This window comes from Marmota marmota, unplaced genomic scaffold (assembly GCF_001458135.2).
Source record: "Marmota marmota marmota unplaced genomic scaffold, marMar, whole genome shotgun sequence".
In the NCBI taxonomy this organism is placed as follows: Eukaryota; Metazoa; Chordata; class Mammalia; order Rodentia; family Sciuridae; genus Marmota; species Marmota marmota.
In genome coordinates, this window is record NW_026000221.1 from 1,268,503 (window position 1) to 1,278,681 (window position 10,179).

The window sequence follows — 10,179 nt, forward strand, 5'->3', positions numbered from 1 at the left end:
TTTTTTTTTTTTTTTTTTTTTGGTATCAGGGATTGAACTCACCAGCACTTAACCACATCCCCAGCCGTTTTTTATTTTTTATTTTGAGACAGGTCTCCCTAAATTGCTGAAGCTGGCTTTGAACTTGCCATCCTCCTGCCTCAGCCTCCCATGCAACTGGGATTATAAACATGCACCACACACCCAGCCTTATACATAAGGTTTGATAGCTCCTAACAACCTGAGTTATTGAAATGGTAACATACCAACAAATATGTGCACTGTGGAATCACCTATGTAGACTTAGAAATAGGGAAGAAGCTGGGTATGGTGGGGCATGACTGTAATTACATCAATTCGGGAGGTGGAGGTGGGATGATCATAAACTAGAGGCCAGCCTCAGTAATTTAGGCCTAAGCAACTGAGTGAGACCCTGTCTCAAAAAATAAGAAAGAAAGAAAAAAAAAAAAAAAGGTTGGGGATGCAGCTAAGTGGTTTAACATCCCTAGGTTCAATTCCTGGCACAAAAAAAAAAAAGTGGGGAAGTTACATATTTTGTGGTTCATAATTTGTGGAAAATATACATATAAAAGTATGGAGATGGATGATGGATGGATGGATGGATTCACATTATGGTAATGGTATAATAATATGTAGATGGTAAAGGAGGAAGCAAAGAAGGGGGAACAAAAGGTACTTAAGATAGATATCAGATTTCTTTTAGAAAAGAAAAACCTAGGGCTGGGTTTAGTGGTAGAGAGTATGTTTAGCATGTGCTAGCACCTGGTTTGGATCCCCAGCACCAAAAATAAATAAACCCAAAATAAACATAACAAATTATTAACAGTTGACTAATAGGACATAGGTACATTATTCTCAGAACTTTTCTATAACATTTAAATTCTGAAATATCCTGCCCTATACCCCCGAGTCATCTACCATCCCATCTTCCAGATCCAGCTTAGTCATTTCTTCCTCTGCTTTCTCTAATCCCAGGAGGTTCATTTCTCCTGCTTGCTTCCTCAGTTGCTGAGACATTCAATCTCCCATGGTATGTTATAATTATTTGTTTAATGTGTCTATGTCTTCTGTAAGACTTGTGATCTTTCTGAAAACATGGTTCATGTAACCTTAGAAAGCAGCAAAAAGCCTGGCCAAAAGCAAGGACTCTATAACTGTGAATTTAATTGAATAGAATTGAATTGTAGGAAGGGTCAGAAAAGTTTTCAAGGAGAGCCAGAATGATCCTTTTAGAGAACTAACTTCAAGGAAGAATGCTGATGTTCTATGAATGGTGGCAGTTATTCTATAACCCTGAGGAGAGCTAAACTATGGTGTGCAAGCCTCTAAGAATTCAGTGATCCCCACTCAGGGCAGTCACACTTGTATAATCCTTCTCATTGAGTGTGAGCTATAATTAACGACTTACTTCTGAATATTATAAATCAGAAGTAGTAGGATGTCATTTTCAAGACTAGGTTATAAAAACACAAAAATAATAAATAAATAAATACCACTGGCTTCCTTTCTGAGCACTAGGACTGGAAATAACCTCAATTTGGAATGGAACATCCAATTAATGGAATATTATGCAGAAGTAATGTATGACATCAGAAAAAAACAAAAATCACACACGCACATACAAAGGACAAATTAGAAACTATGCATTAGTTATCTCCTAGGAGGCAGATAGAAAGAATGGTGGGAAAAGCTAAGGATGTCCATCAGTGGAAAAGCATTAACCAAACATATGTGAGGCCCTGGGTTCCATCCCACACACACACACACACAAAAAGTAGAACTAGTAATGATTGAAATGGGATAAAAAAATTTATGGAGGGGAAACATTCTACTACATTAATAATTTTTTGTATGGTTCTAGTTTGGGAATCATGTTTCTGTTTCATATGCTAAAAAATAAAATCCTCAAGGATGGGAGCCTGTAAACAGCATACAGAGGGCTGGGATTATGGCTCAGTGGTAGAGTGCTCGCCTCGCACTACCGGGACCTGATTCGATCCTCAGCACCACATAAAAATAAAGGCATTGTGTTGTGTCCATCTACACCGAAAAAATAAATAAATATTTTTTAAAAATGACATACAGAAACAAACCAATTATATTCTAAATGAATAACATAACCACACTAAATAAGGGAAAAGTGGGGAAAACAAAACAAAATGCACAGTGAAGAGGAAAAAACAAATACATACATACAAATATGTGTTATACCTATTGAGAGAGCCTAGAAGCAATGACATCCCAGTAATAAAGGAAACACCTTGAACCTTGCTCCAGATCTTGGTATTTATTTATTTAGTGGTAGCAGAGATTGAACCCAAGGGTGTCCTATAACTGAGATACATCTTAAATCCATTTTATTTTTATTTTGAGACAGAGTCTCACTGAATTGCATAAACAGGCCTCAAACTTGAATCCTCTTGCCTCAGCCTCTGGAGGAGCTGGTATTACAGGAATGCACCATCGTGGTCACCACCCAGACCTTGGTTTTTAAACATTCTCTACTATAAAGAAAAAGAGCTCCTCAGAAATATAGTTGCCTCTGGGAAAATTACAGGATGAGACTTGTATAAGAGAGTACAGAAGTATTCAAAAGATGCAAGTGCAGTGGCACATTCCTATAATCCAAGCTACTTCCTAGGTGAAAGCGTGAGGCCAGCTTGGGCAATTTAGTGAGATTCTGTGTCAAAATAAAATAAAAAGGGCTAGGGGTATAGTGCAGTAGAGTGCTTGCCTATTATGTATTATGTTCAATGCCCAGTACAGGAAAAAGGAAAAATAAATAAAAATGAAGAAAACAAAACACTCACAGAAGGAAGGATGAGACCATGTAAAAATTGCACAAAGGCATCATCAAGGAGTTTCTATGGTACAATTTGAAAATCAAATAATGATAGTCATGGAGCATAACTCATGTGAAATAGTGTCCTATAAGTCTATATTGATGTAAAAAAATAAAGGACAGGGGCTGGGGATGTGGCTCAAGCGGTAGCGCGCTCGCCTGGCATGCGTGCGGCCCGGGTTCGATCCTCAGCACCACATACAAATAAAGATGTTGTGTCCGCCAAAAACTAAAAAATAAATATTAAAAACCTCTCTCTCTCTCTCTCTCTCTCTCTCTCTCTAAAAAATAAATAAATATGAAAAAAACAAAGGACATCCCTTCCATCAAGTAGAATGTCAACTAAAAATGTGGAAAGAATGATATTTAAAAAAACACAATTTGGCAACAATTAGAGTAATAATAAATTCAAGCATTATCAATGAATGCTAAAACTTGTGGATACAAGGTGGATGACTAACAAATTTACATACTTTCAAAGAATTATCTCACAAGATACTTATTAGTTACAAAAGGAAAATTGCATCTTCTCAGTGGAGAAACTTGGACAGCACTTATCATTGTCAAAGATATCATCAAAGTAATGATATTGACCAGTGTGGTGGTGCAGGCTGTACTCCCAGCAACGGAGGCAGGAGGATTGCAAATTCATACATTTACTGTGTTCACACCTTTGAACTTAGGAATCCCAAACTTAAGGTACAAAGCCATCCTTGACTGGGAATGTGGCTCAGTGGTAGAGCATCCCTGGGTTCAGACCCGGATAGCAAAAATAAATAAATAAAAGTAGATATTGATACCAGTCTTATTGATGATCAGGACCAAGTTCCTATTCCAAGGAGTTGAAGAATGAAACCATGAGCCACATCCTCAGCCCTTTTTTGTATTTTATTTAGAGACAGGGTCTCACTGAGTTGCTGAGGACCTCACTCAGTTGTTGAGGCTGGCCTTGACCCTGCAATCCTCCTGCCTTAGCTTCCCAAACCACTAGGATTACAGGCAAGCACCACGGCACCCGGCATAACAATCAAGCTTTATTTAAGAAAGTGGTAGAGACAGACTTCTCCAGAGGATGGGACTTCAGAGCAGAAAGCCCATGGGAGGGATGCAACTTGCCTTTTTTATAGCCCTCAGAACTTCTATCTTCCATTAATCATTGTATTTTCTTTCTTCCCTATCTATTCGTTCGAACATGGAAGGTTTTTTTAATTTTGTTCTTTCTTTGAAAAACAATCATCACTCTCTTGACCCTCATTATTTTACCCATATTGACTGCCTGACTTGAAAGATAGGCATCAGCCAATTTTCTTATTACCAGACCCTCATCATTCTTGCCTGCACTGTTGCCTGGCCTTTTTCCCTGTCTCAATATTAGATAGCTATATAGACTTGAACAAGTAACGTGGGGAAAGGAAATCCAGGCTCCACTCCTGGGAAGCACCTAACTGGCTTTTACTCCATTCAGGGCCCCTCTTCTTACAGTCAAACAGCTCCCTGACAATCTGGATAAAATGGATATGGTCTATGCTGGAAAAATAACCTACCACGGCAAAATTGGCACTAGATCACTAAGCCATGGGGGAAAATCACTGTAATGAAAACATACATGAACCTCCCATAAAGAGGGAGGTTTCCAGACCAAATACAAAAGTTCACCCTGTGGAAAAACCCAGGTCATTTCCTCTCTTGGAGATGCATCTCTGATCATACTTCCATTTTATTAAACCCTATCTAAGACTCTTGACTGAAATGTTTCTTTCAAGAAGATAAGAACTAAAGAACCCTCTACCCAGTAACAATGAGACAACAACACGCACATCCTGACATGATATCTGTAGTATTGATGCAAAAAAATACACAAATTAGGGCTGGGGCTGTAGCTCAGCGGCAGAGCACTTGCCTAGCATGCATAAGGCACTGGTTTCTCTCCTCAGCACCACATAAAAATAAATAAAATAAAGGCATTCTGTCCATCTACAACTACCAAAAAAAATTTTTTTTAAATACATAAATTGGATCCTTAAACCAATTTTTTGGGGGGTGGCGAGGGGGGATTAGCAGGGATTGAGGGATTAAACTCAGGGGCACTCGACCACTGAGCCACATTCCCAGCCCTATTTTGTATTTTATTAGAGACAGGGTCTCACTGAGTTGCTTAGCACCTAGCTAAATTGCTGAGGCTGGCTTTGAACTCACAATCCTCCTGCCTCTGCCTCTCAAGCCACTAGGATTACAGGCATGAGCCACCATGCCCAGCCTAAACCAAAATTCTTAAGACCAAAAGATATCTGAAATAAAAATTTATTGAGGCCATACAGATGTTAGCCAAAAAGAAAGGACCAATCCTGGGACAAGTCCTGCCACCCACAGCAGCAATGTTAGGTAGTGGTTAGAAAAATGCCTGATGAATAAGAGCTAAGAGCATTTTTTTAATACTGAAAATCTGGGAAGAGATGGTGTAAATTGTTTACATTTAACCTACATGGTGTTAGCACAAAGAGACCAGGCCTGACGCAAACTTCACAAATCAGCAAAAAGCCATTATTCAGGAATAGTTCTAATGAACCCACTCTCCTGGTGGAAAATGAGCTACTGAACAAAGGAGGGGACTGGGCCTACGTAGGTTATACTGAGAGGTGAATGAGCATGTCAGCTCGGGCACTCAGGAATTTTGGGTCTGTTTTACTGGACAAAATGGGAGGGAGCCTGGGGTCAGCCATCAGTCTCTGGGATTTATCCTTCTGGGCCAGATGGAGAGCCTGGGGTCAGTGGTTGGTATCTGGAAAGTATTTGTTTAGGGAAGGATTAATGCTTTGGCCTCTTCCCAGAGGCTGACTGTCTAGGTTTGATGGACACCTCCTCCCCAGGGGTTGTTTTATCACTGGAAAAGATTGTACTAGGGAAAAATCCATGCTCTCAATGTATGGCTTTCTTTCTTACTGCCTTTTTCTAGTTCTCCCTATTTTGGGTGTTTGTTATTTCGACTATACCTATTTGGACTATAGGTAAGAGGGGCAGGATTACCCAAAGTAGGAACCACTTTGGTGATAGGAGGGAAATTCATAAGAAATAATTGTTTTTTCTTGATTGCGTGGGGTTGTAAGCAAGATATGGTAGCACTTAGGGAGTTGTGATGGGATTTAAGGTTTTATCATACCTTCAGGGATGTGAGGCAGTCTTTTGTTCTTTTCAGGCCAATAGCTAGCTTCTTACCGCCTCCCTTCCATCCTCTGGCTCTTTATAATTAAATTTAAAACACTCAGAATTTTTAAAAATCAAATCTAACCATAGCAAAAAAAAAAAAAAAAAAGAGATAGAGAAACTCAAACTGAAGGACACTGTACAAAATAACTAGTCTGTGTCAGTTACATCAATACACTAATGACAGAAACTGAGAAATTCTTCCATATTAAAGAAAAACAAAAGGACATGACAATAGCATAAAAGACATGGTCTAGAATCTTTTTTCCTTTTTTTATTTTTTATTTTGTAACATGGTGCTAAGAATCAAATCCAAGGCCTTAAACATGTTAGGCAAGCTCTCTACCACTGATCTATACCTCCAGCCCTGGTGTACAATTTTCTTTTGCTAAAAATGACATTATTGGAATCATTAACATTTGAATAAATTCTATAGATTAGGTAATATTGTGTTAATGCTAATTTTTACTTTGATAATTGTACTGTGCTTATATATAAAAATGTCCTTGTTTTTAAGAAATATATATTAAGGGCAACCCCCCCATTGGGTCCCCTCTCACCCTGTGGGAGCTGTCTCTCTTCTCATTTGAATAAATCATACTCTTTTATGCTAAAAGGAAAAGGAGGAGGAGGAGGAAAAGGAGAAATAATACACATCAAAGCTGGGCAAGGCAGCCACAGCATGGTGATGCCAGTAATCCCAGTGACTTGGGAGGCTGAGGCAGGAGGATCACAAATTCAAAGCCAGCCTCAGCTACTTATCGAGGCCCTAAGAAACTTAACAAGACTCTGTCTCTAAATAAAATCATAAAAAGAGACTAGGGATGTAGCTCAATAGTAAAGTGCCCCTGGTTTCCATCCCTAGCAACACACATACACACACACACACAGGAAGGAAGAAAAGAAAGAAAAGGAAATATACATTCAAATATTTGTAGTGGCAAAATGACATCATGCAAATGTGATGGAGATACCAGACCTGATTATAAAATTAAATTATATGAATATTATCATGGGCTAGAGTTGTGGCTCAGTGGTAGTGCGCTTGCCTAGCATGTGTGAGACACTGGGTTCAATTCTCAGCACCACATACAGATAAATAAAATAAAGGTCCATCAACAACTAATTTCAAAAGAAAAAGAAAGAAAGAAAGAACATTATGATGAAGAACCAATGCCTGGGGAAAGGGTTAATTTTCCCATACTTTGTAACTTTCTGAACTGTAGAAATGTAGCTACATCTCTTAATTGCTAGACCTATTAACTGCCTTCTAAACTATGACCTTGTAGGCTTTGTTCTTAGAACTATAGCTCTTAGAGAAGAAAACTCAAGTTATCTTGAGTTACTGCTGCCTGTGGTGAAGGCCACTTTGCAATAATACTTGGAGATGTTTTACTGTCTTTGTTGTACACCTGTGAACTACTTACTGTAAATTCCCTGTGCATGGTCTTTAGTCACATAGGCCAAGAATTCAAACCCGCCAATGTTGTAATGGTTAATAAATTATGTCAGACCAGTGAAACTCCACATCATGTACAACCACAAGAATGGGAAGTTATACTCCACGAATGTATGATATATCAAAATACATTCAACTGTCAAATAAACAAAAAGAACAAATAAATTTTTTAAAAAAGAAAGGAAACGTCCTGTTTTAGAGATACGTATTGTATTTCACAGTGAAATTTCATATCTGTATTTAACTTAAAAAAAAAATTTTTTTAAAACACCATGACAGTTTCTATTTTTTTTTTAATATTTATTTTTTAGTTTTCGGTGGACACAATATCTTTGTTTGTATGTGGTGCTGAGGATCGAACCCAGGCCACACGCATGCCAGCCGAGCGCGCTATCCCACATACGAGCCACATCCCCAGCCCCCAAAATAATTTTTAAATATTTTTCTTTAGTTGTAGTTGGACACAATACCTTTATTTTATTTATTTATTTTTATGTGGTGCTGAGGATCAAACCCAGCACATCGCACATACTAGGTGAGCTCTTTACCACTGAGCTACAACCCCAGCCCCTGTATTAAATTTTTAAAAAATCAGTTAAAACAAATATAGCAAAATGTTAAAAGTTATTAAAGTTATGTAATGACAAAAAAAGAAACAACATCAAATTTCCTATAAAAGCCCCAAGTAACCTCAGCTCAGGGGCCAGAACTTCAGAGCACTAACTCATCTGGGTCCACTCTATGAAAATGAACCTGAGTTCTCCAAACTTCTGAGGGACAAGAGTGACACTTGGTCTCTTGCTGAGCATGATTTGCATAACATTTCATGGAGGCCACCCCCCCACACCAGAGATTCTAACCATGCAGGCCTATGGAGCTTCTGCTTTGGAGTTTTGCCCCATAGGAGGAAGGGAGAGCCAAGATAGATGGGAGAGCACATGGATGGTTTTCCAGGTTCCCTTCAGCTGGCTCTCCAGACCTCCAAAACTGCTGAGCCCCAAGCAGACCCAGAGGAGGGATGAACCAACTCACCAGGAACCATGGACCACAAGATAAGGTAGGTATCAGGACAAAGTCAAGTCTACCCTGTGGAAAGAAGAAGAGTGTGATCAACTCTTAGAGTAGCTCCAGTATATTCCATGGCAGTTTGGAGTGGAAACTGCACCTCTAAAGAAGAAAGGGGAAGAAAACAGTTTGAGTATAGGCTGAACTTCCAGGAAAGGGGACACAAGGGAAGCACTGTTAAAATTCTTAAAAGTAACATGTAAATTCCTGAACGTATGTGTGAGTGAGTGTCAAACTATATATGGCTCCATAGTGTGTGCTATGGAGTCCAAGTAAGCCCTAACCTGCAGTTCTGTGGTGACTTCATATGGCATAATGGTGATTCACGTCCTATAATGGGACCGCTGACCAGGCCCAGGGTTTATACAGGTATGCCTTCAGCCAAGAAGCCCCTAACCTTCCTTCAGAAATGCAGCCAGGTGAGCATTTTGTGTGACCTTCTGTGGAGAGTGGCAAATGAATCCTGATTCTTTTGAACTGCCAAAAAACAGAGGTGACACCTCCCTTGGGAATTTCTCAGTAAAAAGGCACCAAGCAAAAACTGCCCATTTGTATGGTGATGCCTTGTTCAAAGGGAAATTTCTTGCTAGCCAAGGAATTTTATTAGTTCACAACCTTGGGTTCAAACATCTGCTGCCTGGAGGTAGAGAGTTATGGGGGCAAGGTGATAAGTTCTAATTGGCTGCTTTTACACTCAGCTTGGTTTTGTTTATCTTGAAGAATCTTTCTCACAATAAATCCTTTTGATGTTTAAACCTATATAGTAAACTTGCCAAGCTTTCTTGTGTTCAGTCTTCCTCCACCAGAGGCAGGATGAACCACCAAGCCCCAGCTTTTTCTCTACTTTTGTGTCTGTTTGTTTTTTTCCTAATCCCCTCATCAACCGCTTAGCCCTGAATAGCCCTGAATAAACTGTCATGCAGGACTTGACAACCCTCCTCCTCTTCTCTGTCTTGGGACAATGACACTGGGCTGAAGAGGAAAAGATAAGTGTCACTTTAAATCCAAGCTGCTGTGGGACATACAAGACTATTTTCTCTTTTCTTATATTCTAGGATTCTGTTCTTTCAATAAGTCCCTCCCTAAATGATTTTCCCTCCTCTCCAGATGGGCACAGGGAAGAAAAATAGAAAGATCCCAAATGTGCAAGTTTTCATTTTCTTAAAAACCTTTCCTCTGCCAGGCACAGTGGCATACACCTGTAATCCCAGCAGCTCGGGAGGCTGAGCCAGGAGGATCATGAGTTCAAAGCCAACTTCAGCAATGCCAAGGTGCTAAGCAACTTAGTGAGACCCTGTCTCTAAATAAAGTACAAAAAAGGATTGGGGATGTGGCTCAGTTGGCAAATGCCCCTGAGTTTAATCCCCAGTACCAAGGGTGAGTTAGGGGGAGCCTTTAGTATTTTGACTCAAACTTTAGGCCTCCTTTAGGCCAACACTCCTGGACTTCTGACTCCAGAATGTCAACAATGAGGGGAAAGGAGAATTTGAGCCAGCTGTAGTGGTTCCCACCTCCTTGAATCCTTCACTATCCCAAGCTAAGGAAAATTTGTGCATGCAAGTTTGTCTGTTTTAAAGATTTCCACCGTCAGCCCTGGTTTAGTGATCCTCTT